A 12,509-nucleotide genomic window follows, 5' to 3' on the forward strand; every position below is an offset into this window, starting at 1 on the left:
CCACATCTGCAAATGAGAAAAGAATTCTACCAAGCTTTACATGTTGTATTAATGACTTTAACTTACAATTTGAGTGTTTTTAAAATGTGGCAATATTGTTGTATTTCCCAACTTGAACATGTTCTTTGTCAATAAAGTATAAAAAAAAAATGTGCTACAAAATGAAGTACACACTATACTCACTGCATGCAGTGTAAATGCTTTTTCAATCAGCCACAAAAAACATTATCCACCTCATCATTTGTTTAAAGATGTATGACAAAACAAAGTATGAATATAATAGCCCCTTTCTCACCTATTCAGCTGTGTATTAATGGGAGGTCTCCCTTTTGAAGTAGGTATAAAGCACAAGTGAATGCATTTATCAATCTCACGGAGCCTTATCAAAACCTCACAAAGTAGTGAATGAGTCTACTGCAAGTACTACAAAATGGATACACACAAATGTACTTAAAAATTGTATTCCTCTCATCCAACAGCAGCCAATAACTACATCATAATAAATTACAAAAGCTCCCATTTTCTGTTTGTGTGATCAGCTGAACAGACTGCTATTAGCATTATCACTTTGTAGTCTTAGGTTCCCAAAGGAATCATCATTGGATGAGGTATCAAAATAGCTTCCGTTCCTTACACCCCCAATGACTCCACATTCATCAGTGGAGGAAATTAAATTAAGGCCCTGACAACTTGATAATAAGGATTTGGTTGGAGAATAAAGAACATTTTTGAGGTGTAATGAGCTCCCATTATTTATAAAGCATAATTATAGAGGACGGTGTGTAAATGAAAGAATACTGCCCTCGTCGTCATTGTGATTGTGAAGCAAAGAGAAATGATGGTTAACACTGTGTGTTGTTGTCTGTGGCACTCAGTAGTTTGTAACATATCCGCTTGTAATATATTCGTTTGTGACATATTCGCTTCGATACATGTGGTTTAGCTCACATTTTGGAAGCTCTGTCTGAATCTGATCTCGTCTTTGGGTCTAACTCGTGACAGTAAAACAATATTGTTCATTATTTTTGCAAAGTTTCAAAAGACTTGAACGTGTATTCGTTTGTTTCTTCTCCTGATATCCAACGAGCTTCATCGCGTCGAAGGCGCCCACATGCATATGTATGCTTGGAAGTTGTTTGGGTTTCTCAATATGTTTATTTTAAAATCTTTTTTTAGCTTTACTCATAATGTTGTGTTATTCCAAAGTAGATTGTCTTGATGTTGGAAATTATAATGAGATTTATGTTTCTAGGACACCATCGGAAATGAGGCTTTAGTCTCAGTAGGATATTTCAAGCACTCATCTGCTGTTTTTTTTATTTATTATTTGAATCGAATAACAAAGCAGAAGATGATAGACAGGAAGAAAAGAAACAAAGGAGATTTGAGGCTTCGTTTGAGTGCCGCGCAACCAAACAATGAATAAAATGAAACATGAAAATGTTTTGAGGGAGTGGCCTCATCGTGGTGCTATCAGTATGTTTCTAAGCTGTTCATTGGGGATGAATCAAAATCAAGAAGGCTATCAATGTGGGAATTAATTCATAGTGATATATTGATAACAAATTATGACAAATGTTTAAAAAATATTGGGGTATTTTAAATATGTCTGAACTGTGCCCTTGTGTGTTCTGGGGGGCAATTTTCAGCATATTGATGATATTTAAATAGTTTTTTCTGTAATATAGGGATGTAACTATTTGATCATTGCATATTTTTATGTTATTATTATTATTCATTATTATATGAATCATATCATTATCATTATTATAATTTACATTAATATTGTCCATTCATAATTGTATTATTAAATACTTTTTAAATCAAGATTTTAGTTAATAAAAACTGCACATGGATCAGACAGCATGATATTTTTGTCTTTCGACGTGGTAACTGTGACAGATTAGGTGTAGGAGCCAGGTATGGCCTGTGTCTTTTTGTATAAACTTTTTTGGCACTTCCGGTACACTTCCGGTAATTGAGTCACGTGGTGTTGGGGATGGCCACAATGGGGTTATCAGTGGTTCAGTGATGTTGGTCTGGTGGAAGGAATGGAAGGAGAGGGGGTGAGAGAGGGAGCCTTATTTTTTGTTGACCGCTTTATATACACTATTTTTACACCCAATAAACTTACAACACTCAGCTACTGGATCGGCGTGAATCATTTATAAGCAGCGCGTCCGCAGGTTGGTCTCCCCTGCTTAGCCTCTCGGTGACTAAGTTGAAGTTGCTGATAGTCACCTACATTAGGCAACCATGAATTTGCCATGAATTCTTGAAGCGACTTAACTGGGAGACAGCAGATGTACATGTCCCCGACCAAACAGAGATGGTAATCCTGCACACCCTGCATGAGGTACATAGATGATCAGGAAGGAGGCGTGAGGGAGCGCCCTCATTGTTCACCATCGACATCGCTCCTTATTTGTGAGCGGAAGAGCACTGGTAATGTGAGTAGTATGAGCGCACGCCAGTGGTTTCCTGTTTGCCTTTCATGCTGGATTTCCAGTCTACCTGGCTGTCGACAGATCTTGGGTCCACTACCAACAGAGTAGTGCGTACGAGGAGAGGGACGAAGAACAATCGGTGTGGCCATCATTCATTTTTAAAAGGCCCCCCATGTCTGTTGGGTCTTGCCATTACCGGGGAGCAGTCAGCCTGCGGTCATTGTAGTTGTTCCTGCCAGCAACAAGTGACAAACCTGGCAACATTGAAGTGTAAAGAACACTTTAAAAAACTGTGACATGAGTAACACAGAGGAACACAGAGGTGTGACTTTTGACTCCAGTCGTCATGCCACCACAGTAATAGGTGAGGAGGAGCAGATGTGACTGTGTCTGTTATTGCCCCACTCAATGCTGAACCCCGGGAACATCTCCAGTCTAATGAAGACGACTCTGATGTTTTGAGAGAAATAGTGCGTGTGATGTTGGAGGACCTCTGTGACAGATACTCTGATCAAGACGCTCTTCTCGCAGGTAAGCCAAGGTAATACATTTTTGCTCTGAATGGTTTCCATCGTACCTTGTGTTTGGGAGTGGGTGTGCGCCCATATGCTCTAATATCCTTTTCCCTTTTTAATCAGCATCGGCATTGGACCCACACATCAAAGGAGCTGCCTCTCCTTGAAGTTAAGCGAGCTTGACTAGCTACTGAGGTGAATGACAACCAGGTAGGCCTGCAACAACAAAAACAACAGCAGGAAATTGACCACAGCTAAGCTGCTTTTGAAAGGGCTCATTAAGCTGTCACAGTCTACTGGAGGAGCATTTCTTGGACCTGATTTCATAAACCTAAAATGTGTGAGTGAGTGAATGGCTCACTTAGCACCACAGTGGGCTAGCATCTGTCCAACGGAGACCTCTTGAACCTGGAACATGCTGTTAAATTAATAATCACGCGGAAAACTTCCTGCTTGTCTCATATCTTGCTTTCATAGTTACTTACACACTCACTCATTCACACATCTCTCCAGCTCACCGACCTCCTTCCCCTGACAGTATCGAAAGGTTTAAGTTGGTGCTATGACTACTACCATTACTGCTACTGCCACGACTAATATCTCTATTTCTGGGACCGACATGTAAGACCAACACTGTTCGGCTGACATCCTTCAGCACAAATTAAAATCCATCATATTTAATCTTCTAGTTTCGTAGCGTGATCTCAGTCTTAGGTCTTCAGTGCTTGGTATGGTGAAATTGAGTGCAGCAAGTTGCGCAGCAGAACGTTTAAGGGTGATTTTTTTCACCTCATTAACAATATTCATATTCTCCCACACATTCTGTATTCATCATTAATTTGGTTCAGAATGCACTGAATGATGAATAAAAGACCAGCAATACTGTCAGAGGAAAAGGAGGCAGGCAAGCACCACAACCAGGCATTAAAATGAGAGGTTTTCTAAAGGGAATCTGGTGCTCGGAAGCTTTAAGTGATGGAATAATTGACTCCCCAACAAACCTTAAACGTACTCACTTACCAAAGCATTAGTGACAGAAACGTGTCAGTAAATCATTTTGTTTAGCCGTCATGTCTGCCAATCACTGACACAAAAGTTGATCTTTGAAACCCCAAATTTATAATTGGTGAGCAATTTTTCACGATCAAGCTATGACAGAGAAGTCTAGAGTCTGTCTGTTCAGTGCATTCTTCTTAAAATGGCATAATGCCAACTTTCGCAACTGAAGAATCATTATTTCAACAGCAGCTAATAAAAGGTGTCATGGGATTCAAAGGGTCACCAAAGTTGCTGAGTGAAGGTGAAGTAAAAGATTTAAGTTAAGTCAGTATATATTAAATAGAGCACAGGCAGGAGACTATACAAACATGTATTCATATGAGAGTGTTCTGTATTATTAATCGTATAATTGCAGAATACAATATAAAGAGTATCAAAGTAAACTCTGAAACTTTCAACAAAAACACAGTTGATTCTTTTCTCGTCTCAAACTGCTGCAAAATGAACATCTTCCCTCCAAGTTGTTTGGCCATGTGTTTGAGTTAAGATGCCTCAGGGTAACTACTAGTCCTGAGGCTTTGAGGAAATTGTACCATATAGCAGATGTTAATGAAACATTGAAATGTTGAAGTGAAAAGGTGCCTATGAAGTCGCTGAACTAAACTGTTTATAGTTTACCTTCTTGCCAAGACCTTTAAACATTTCACCTGTAGGAAATGAGAAATCTAAACTGCTCAACATATTGATCGACTGGGCCTCTTCTCTCAAAAAGTAGATCCTCCATTTGAAATGAGCTCTCACTGATGCTCTTAAAGATGGAAGCTGTTTGCTCGAAAACGTACAATTTTTTTTGCCCTTTTCAATGTCTGTCTGTCTTGTTCAAGCTTTACAAAAAGACAGTGTATTTTCACAGCAGGATCAAACTACAGCAGAGCAGAGAAAAGCCATATGCACCGTGCTTCGCCTTGAGTCAAACATCTTGAGTAGCTAATGGGGAAGGTGCTCCTCTTGTTTTGCCTGTGGAGTTTCGTCTACAGTCTTTCTTACAGTACCTGTGTCCCATTTAGCCCTTTGAGTGATTACAGCCTTACAGTAATGGACTGGTAAGTGTTGCAGCCACATCGTAGAGAAACTCTGGACATAAATGTACCCCGTCGCCCTTCAAATCAGTTATTGTATTTTTGCTGTGAAGTTATCACTGAGTGTCTCCAAACTTTTTCATTTGCTCTGCCGAAAATGTCAAATGAGATGCATCCAAAGCCTTTAAGTACTGAGGGCTTACAGCTATGTCTGCAAAATGAAGCATAGCATTAAGACGTCTTTTCCCCCTAATTTTTATTAGGACAAATATAATTTTATTGTAAAGGGATGGTTATTGCTAAAGATACATTAGGCTCCTTGCCCCGTCTGTTTAACGTCTTGGTCTGGTTTCCTGTGAAACATGACTTTAAAATTGAACAGCTCTTACAATAAATGTATTTTCTGGCTTTTAATGCTGGTCAATAAAAAGTGCTGAGTGAGGCTTCTGAATTCAGAGAGGAAGATACCAATAAAAAAAAAAAAGCTTTGATTCAAAAGTTTTTTGAAGAACACCATTCTTTCGATCCACTGCCCCGAAAAGCAAATGTTACTGCTCTGCCTGACAAATTATTAATCGCTCCCAGCTCAAACATTTTCTCGTTCTCTCCCCTGCATGGGCCAGTGTTTCATTTCTATGGCAAGCACGAGCTGCCATTTGCAGACTATGAGAGCAAATGTTAATTCGCCCCTTGCGCATTACTGTGCCAGAGGAACCATAGGGCTGGGAGCTAACATAGTGGTAAAGGGGGGGGGGGGGGGGGGGGGCTGACTTGGGTATTTACATAAGGTAATGTGATTGAGTTGTTCCCATAGATTTATCCTTTCCCTCAAAACACTTGGGTGGGGTGAGGAATAAGAGATGTCTGTGTGTGTGTGTGTGTGTGTGTGTGTGTGTGCGTGTGCGTGTGTGTGTGTGTGCCGCCTCACGTTCTTCAGTGGCTCCAACTGAGAAATGGTGACACATCCTATAGATATCATCCTCTCCAGATTATGTGATAGTCTGTCAGGATCATTGTCTTCTGCGCTACAGATGGTGCACAAGCAACTATAGAGAGCGATTAACATTTCTGAAGCAGGTGTCGGTGTGTAGTCTTGTCATCTGTTTAATTTCTTCCTCTGCTTGGTCCTTTGAGACTTGCCTCTGATTAAGGTCTATAGAACCTACCATTATGTTAATTCACCATTTTGGATATGACTGTTTTTTAAAGGAAGAGGATCATCGTTCACTTAAATATGAAATATATTGAACACCATCTCCTCTCTGCTCTGTATGTTGTTTCAGGTTTTGTTTCCTAAAATCAGGTGCATTTTGGTATAAAAAAACTAAATAAAAGTTAACCTTAGGAAACGAGAACCTTGACAAAATGCATCAAGTCTTTCGTCAATGCTTGAAAACTACAAAATAATGTGAAAGATGGAAACATTTTCAAATGAACTGATTCTTGTTTTAGTGGAAAGTCTCGATCCTCCGCTGCCCAAAATACCTCTTCTTCAGAAGCGGATTTAACCTTTGACCTGTTGTGCTACCGTTAAGAAGCATCAGGTCTGTGTCAGTAATGTTATCTGACGTTAGCATTCTTAGAAGAAACTCATTTGTGGAATAGATTAATCTACAATCCACTGAGAATTAGACAACAAAACAACTGGGACAAGCTACAAAAACATGCAGAGCACCATGCTGACATTTAGAGAAAAGTAAGATAATGTAACTTGTGCTGTGGATGTGTGTGTGTATCATTGCCATCTAATGCTGTGTTCCATTTGAATTGGGTTTTTCTGAATTTCTGAGTCGAACATTTCACCTGGAACGCCCCGTGAAGTCCAACCTGTAAAGTCTGACGAACCTCACCAACCCTGACCTGAAAATCCAAAAGGGCTGCTCCTCGCATCAACAGTAGAAAAGCTGTAGTCAATACTGTTTATTGGCACTTCTGTGGTGTCTTAATAAAGTAGTTGCATACACATTATTGTCCAACTTCCATCTGCGGACATGTTGTCATGGTGTTTGTAAGCTTAAAAGACAGGTAATGCGTTTTTACCAATTGGTATTACTAGTAACGGCTAACCTGACCAAGTTTTCCGAGTTTTTTTTATGGAACACAGTTAACTCTAATGTCACATCATTTCCAGCTCTGATTTTTTTATTTCCGAGGGAAATTGAACGCAGCATCAATCTTCCATGAGATGTTTATTAAAGAAACGGCACATTTTAAGGTCACTATAGAATGTGGTGGTGCAAGAAATAAACAGTTTTTATCTATAAAATGTTGGGCTAACAAATAGATTTTTGTTCCGGTAGTGAAGAGCTTCAGAGAATTTTGCTTAACAGACAAAGCGAGTACAGGACCACAATAGCACATTAGAAATGGACATTTCCAAAGGTCGATGTGATTGATTTTAAACTTGGGCAGCTTTTTTTTCTTTCTCTCTGCACACACTGAATGGTTGTCTCATCCAAAGCTAAATGGTTTTACACAGCAGAGAAGGAAGAGCGAAGGAGGGAGGAAAAGCAGGTCAGTTGTTGACATGAACGAATGGGTTACAGTGGTGCAGCACACACCGTAGTGACCCAGATACGACCCAGTCCAAAGCTAGAACATGCGAGTGAATATATTATACAAGGCGCTGTATCTGCATTGACTGTTCAAGATAAGCTTGAGTGTGTGGACATCAGTGCACATTTATGGATATGTGCAATGTGTGTGTGTTGTTGTGCACTCACTTAAAAACTTCTGCCCTTACAATATTTGTGTGTATTTCCAAGTAACTCAACAATGAGGGAGTGATAATGACAAAACGCTCCCAAGTGAAAATGTGATGTTCTCCATGATTTCTTAAGTGTGCAGGAGATTAAAAACGACCCCTGCACTGTGAATTATTGCCCTGATGTTGAAGCCACATGGTGGTGCTGGTGGACTGCTGACCGTGGGCCGTCAGCAGTTTGTCTGTTGCACACACACACACACACACACACACACACACACACTGCCTCCTTTCAAACCCACACCATCTCTTTCTCGCCACCTCCCGCTTTGACTTATCGCATCCTTTTGCTCGCGCCCTCCTGTTCCCCCTCCTTAACATAATGTGAGATGAGGTGAAGTGTTCTGGCAAATTAAGTGAAATTAAGACAAGAGAACAGCTCTACTCACCTATGTCGTGGGTGATTTTTATTGCACGGCCACTGATGGAGCCCTTGCCTGTGCTGTCCTTGGAGACGGGTGTTGATGACAGACTGCAGACCATGAAAGGAGTGGGAGTGTTGCATCCAGTGGAGGTGGGGGTGCCTGCACGACACATTACCATTCACCCTTTGTGGTTTGTTTTGTTCTCTTTCTCTTTTCACACGTTGCTATTTTTTTCCTCATCCCTTTTTTTTCTTCTTCCATATCCTCTTTTTGGCTATGTGCCCCCCCCCCCATCCTTGTCTGCCTTTGTCCTTCCAGTTCCCCGTCTCTCTCCAGTCTTCTGTGTTGGTCTTGTCATCTGCTGAAATCTTGAAGTCTTTTCCATCTCTCCCTCTTCCACAAATTCTGCTGTTATCTGTCCCACCACCTTTTTTTACCAACATCTACCTTTTCCTCATTCTGCCAACCTCTTCCCGTGGCACCTGTCTAATTCTCCTTGTACCCACTCTGTGGTGCCACTCATAGCTTGCTCCTTCACCCTCCCCTTCTTCCTTTCCTGGCTCTCTCTGCCCTGGCAGTCTGACAATTGTTGGAGCACACACCGCTAAGCAGTTATCACCAGCTCACAGAGACGTGTGTGAGTGCGAGTGTGTGCATGCGCTTATGTATGTTTGGTAATAATAGAATGAGAATGCGTATACGTGAGCATGTGTGTCACTGTGTGCATTATTCTATTTATATTGAGGTGTACAGCTCTTGTGTTCAGCAAAACAATACAAACAATGTGTCAGACAGGTTTCTATTATATTGGAGCTTTGTTTGACTTTTCTACCATAGTGTAATGTGTTTTTTTTTCAACAATGAGGGGTAAAATGATACAGAAATGCTACAACTCCTCTCCTACCCCTGCCAAACATCCCTGGTGTCTAGCTGCTCTGGATCCATATAAAAGGCACTAATTTCTTTGTCTTCAAGGATTTTTTTTTTTCTAGTTTTGGTCCCATCTGTCACTGGGAGGAAGTTGAAAGAAAGGAGGAATAAGCCTAGCTGGAATCCTTTGTCTATTGAAGGTAGATCACATTGTAGTAAGACCAGGACAATGCTTCTCTGGCCTTATGGGTGCTGAGAGATGAGGGATGCAGGCCAGGCCTTAGACCTCAGAAGCCAGGCATGCCAAGCAATCATCCTGGAAGAAAAGTGATTGAGGACGGCTTGAATTGCTCTTGTTGATACATTGAAATCATGTTTTAAAGCTGTAGCGTTGTCCATTCAGACGATGGGGACATGAGCGGATAGAGTCATACAGTTATCCAAGGTTATGTCTGGTAATTAATTGAAATTGTATGGTCTTTCCATGTTGCAATCAGAGAGCATCAAGGAAATTATGATGAAAAGGTGGCTTTGTTCACTCTGACACGCTTATGAAAAACACCTAATGCAGAGTCATCGTTATAATCCCCACAGGAAGGCATGCATGGAAAATAACAACCTGTAACTGTTACTCATACGCCAACTGGTTCCCTGCAGTGATCGTGTGAATTCAGCATGATAAGTCGAGCTTTTACATTTCTGGGATCAGGACCTTATTCGCAAATTTTGTGTTAGTCATGAGAGCAGTTCCACGTTGTTGCTAGACAATCACAGCGGGACCTGAAGTTATTTGGATAAGTTTAATCTTTTCAGTGTATAAAACTGCAAGACTAGCGTTAGTAACATGCAATATAAAACTCATTAAAAATTAATTTCATGGGGTGAGGTGCAGTTTCTGTAGCTGTGACAATTTACCCTCTACCTTAAAAAGTGAGTCTAAAGTCTAAAGTCATGGCATATTGGTTTATTTTTCAAGTGTGGATACCGTTCAGATACAAACTTACGGTAGAACAAAATGAACAACAGTATGGTTGGATAAATAAGGTAAATAAGGCCAACTTGTAAAAAGACGAGGCTAATCAATAGCGCTCAATATATTTAGGTGTATAAGGATTGTAGCGCATGAATCATTTTTCTTTTTTTTTTATTGTGTTAAGCAAGTGTGCAGTTATCTTACATGCTGTTTCAGGTCATCTCTAAGTGTTAGCATCCAAGTCCTTTTTACAGCGAAACAAAGAAGTGCTTATGGCTGAGGCAGAGGGGAAGCTTTTTGCATTGGAAAAACAAAATGAGCACTAAAGTGTCTTGGGGATAAATGGAAAAAGGAACAGCATTAGGGAGGTGTGCCTTATCTCCCCCCCTCCCCCCCCCCCTCCCCCCTCTATGCATAACTTACAAATTATCAATGTTTTTATTTTCCCTTTTGCCACATATTGGTTGGAGGGCCCAGGAGACCTATTAAGGAACCAAGGGAAGAAAAACACCAGATTTCATCTGATTCCCCGGTGGGTAGAGTCTTACAATCTTAAGAACACTTTCTGGAAAGCGTCCATAGCAGTACAAAAGTTTTAGTGGAAGTTTTGTTTTTTTCTATAGTATTGATCCACTTAGCATTTACTCTCCCTGGTGTCTACAGCAATAGTGAAAATGAGACAGGCCTAAGGCAGCATGTGCGCCAGTGTGATTTTTTAGAAGTTAGACCACTCAAGAGATGCTACCTTAGCTCAAACTAGAAATGTATCGCGAGGACAGTTTGAAAAACTAAAACATTAACATTTCGGCACAGAAAGGTCTGCATCAGAAAAGATGACGAATTAGCCCAAAATAAATGAGCCACTGATATATTAGGAAAAGGCTATTGTCATGGTGCTGCAGCTGTGATGAAACGAAACGAGGAACCATAGATTGATGATATTCAATTATTCCGTTTATAATTCTGTCACTCAGGAGGACACTAAACCTCAGTGTCTTTTGAATTGTCAATGGGCCGTTGCACTCACGGTCCACCCACACAAGGGTTCTCACTTATTGTTCATGATTAAACCTCCTCTTAGAACTATGTGGATGGACTGTGCTTGACTGAGATTTCCCTCACTTCCAATTTTTTTAAGAGCATAAACCTTCATCATTTTGGCCCTTTATCAGAACAAGATTGAGGTGGCCTGATTATAATATTTGCAACATAATTATATACCCGCTTATGCATATGTATTGTAATGTATTTGAAATTGTGTATATGGACATGTTATGTAAAGACTAATGTTTTCGTTTTGAATATATGTCACCAGAAGATGCCTTGTATTTTTGGTGTTTGACCTATACCTGTGCGTGGCACAAAACAAATGTAATAATGTATTAAATTTGGTGACCTTACCTCAGCATAGCTCACTCAAACTCAACCTAAGCAGACTTCTAATGAGCCAGAATAACTGAAAACTGCAAATCCATATGGTTGTATGACTTATGACCCATTTACTTCATAAAGGCTGGTGGTGAGCCTGCTTTTGGTGACCTGAAGTTATTATTTGCAATAAAAGGTCTGGATGATAGTCACAGTCCCAATGTTTTTAAACAGTGATTGCTAGCTATCAAAGTGATTGTGTACACTTACAACTATTTTTGACCAATTCAATATTGTACCATGAATAATGCAAACTAAAACATGCTTTACGATGTAAATGCTTTGGTGAACAACCTCACAATGTTTTGTGTGAATGTGTACAAATTGTTCTTACATGGGGTTGTTTGAATTTTTTTTTAAGAAAACAGTAATATTTACTTCATTAAAAAAATAATGGCATCCATGGTATCAAAATGACAGGCCAAAAGTAAAATATCCACTATTTTATGTTACAGGGATACACATGTTGGAACAGAACACAATAGGGATGTGATGTTAGGAAATGTGTATTTTTCTGTCAGTGTCAGAGGTTGAAAGCAGATGACTGAATCCTTTGCAAGAGAGCATTTTGCCCATAGGATTAAGATTGGATGGCTGGGTTTAAACCTGTCAAAAGAGCAGACTCAAATCCCTCACTCACAAACACTTTATGGTTCTCACTTGAGGTGCTTGTGAGCAGTGGTGGAAGGAGATATTTCTTTCATGCCACTTACTTCAGAAGCCATTCAGCACATCAACTGGATTGTGGAGGATTTGTGGGGGCACCGAGCAAAGGAGCTAAATTCGAGGGAAATTAGTTATCATGTGTTTCTTTCACATTTGTGACAGTCCTGGTACAATTCACTCTATTAAATCCTCTCCTTTTCATAGTGTAGAATGTTGAATTAAAATAAGTATGTAACAGTAAATATGTATATACAATATTGCATTCTTCTCCAGGGAAAAATAATTGTAGTCTCCTTATGATCCTCTGCTCAGTTTGTAAAGGATCATTCTGGATCAAAAGTGTCTCAAACTATTGGCTGTACATATTTCAAGTGAAAGTCAGGGCTCACCAGTAATTGGGAGG

The sequence above is a fragment of the Cebidichthys violaceus genome, unplaced genomic scaffold (assembly GCF_023349555.1).
Source record: "Cebidichthys violaceus isolate CVI_PGR_0920_01 unplaced genomic scaffold, fCebVio1.0.p SCAF_5, whole genome shotgun sequence".
NCBI classification, from domain to species: domain Eukaryota; kingdom Metazoa; phylum Chordata; class Actinopteri; order Perciformes; family Stichaeidae; genus Cebidichthys; species Cebidichthys violaceus.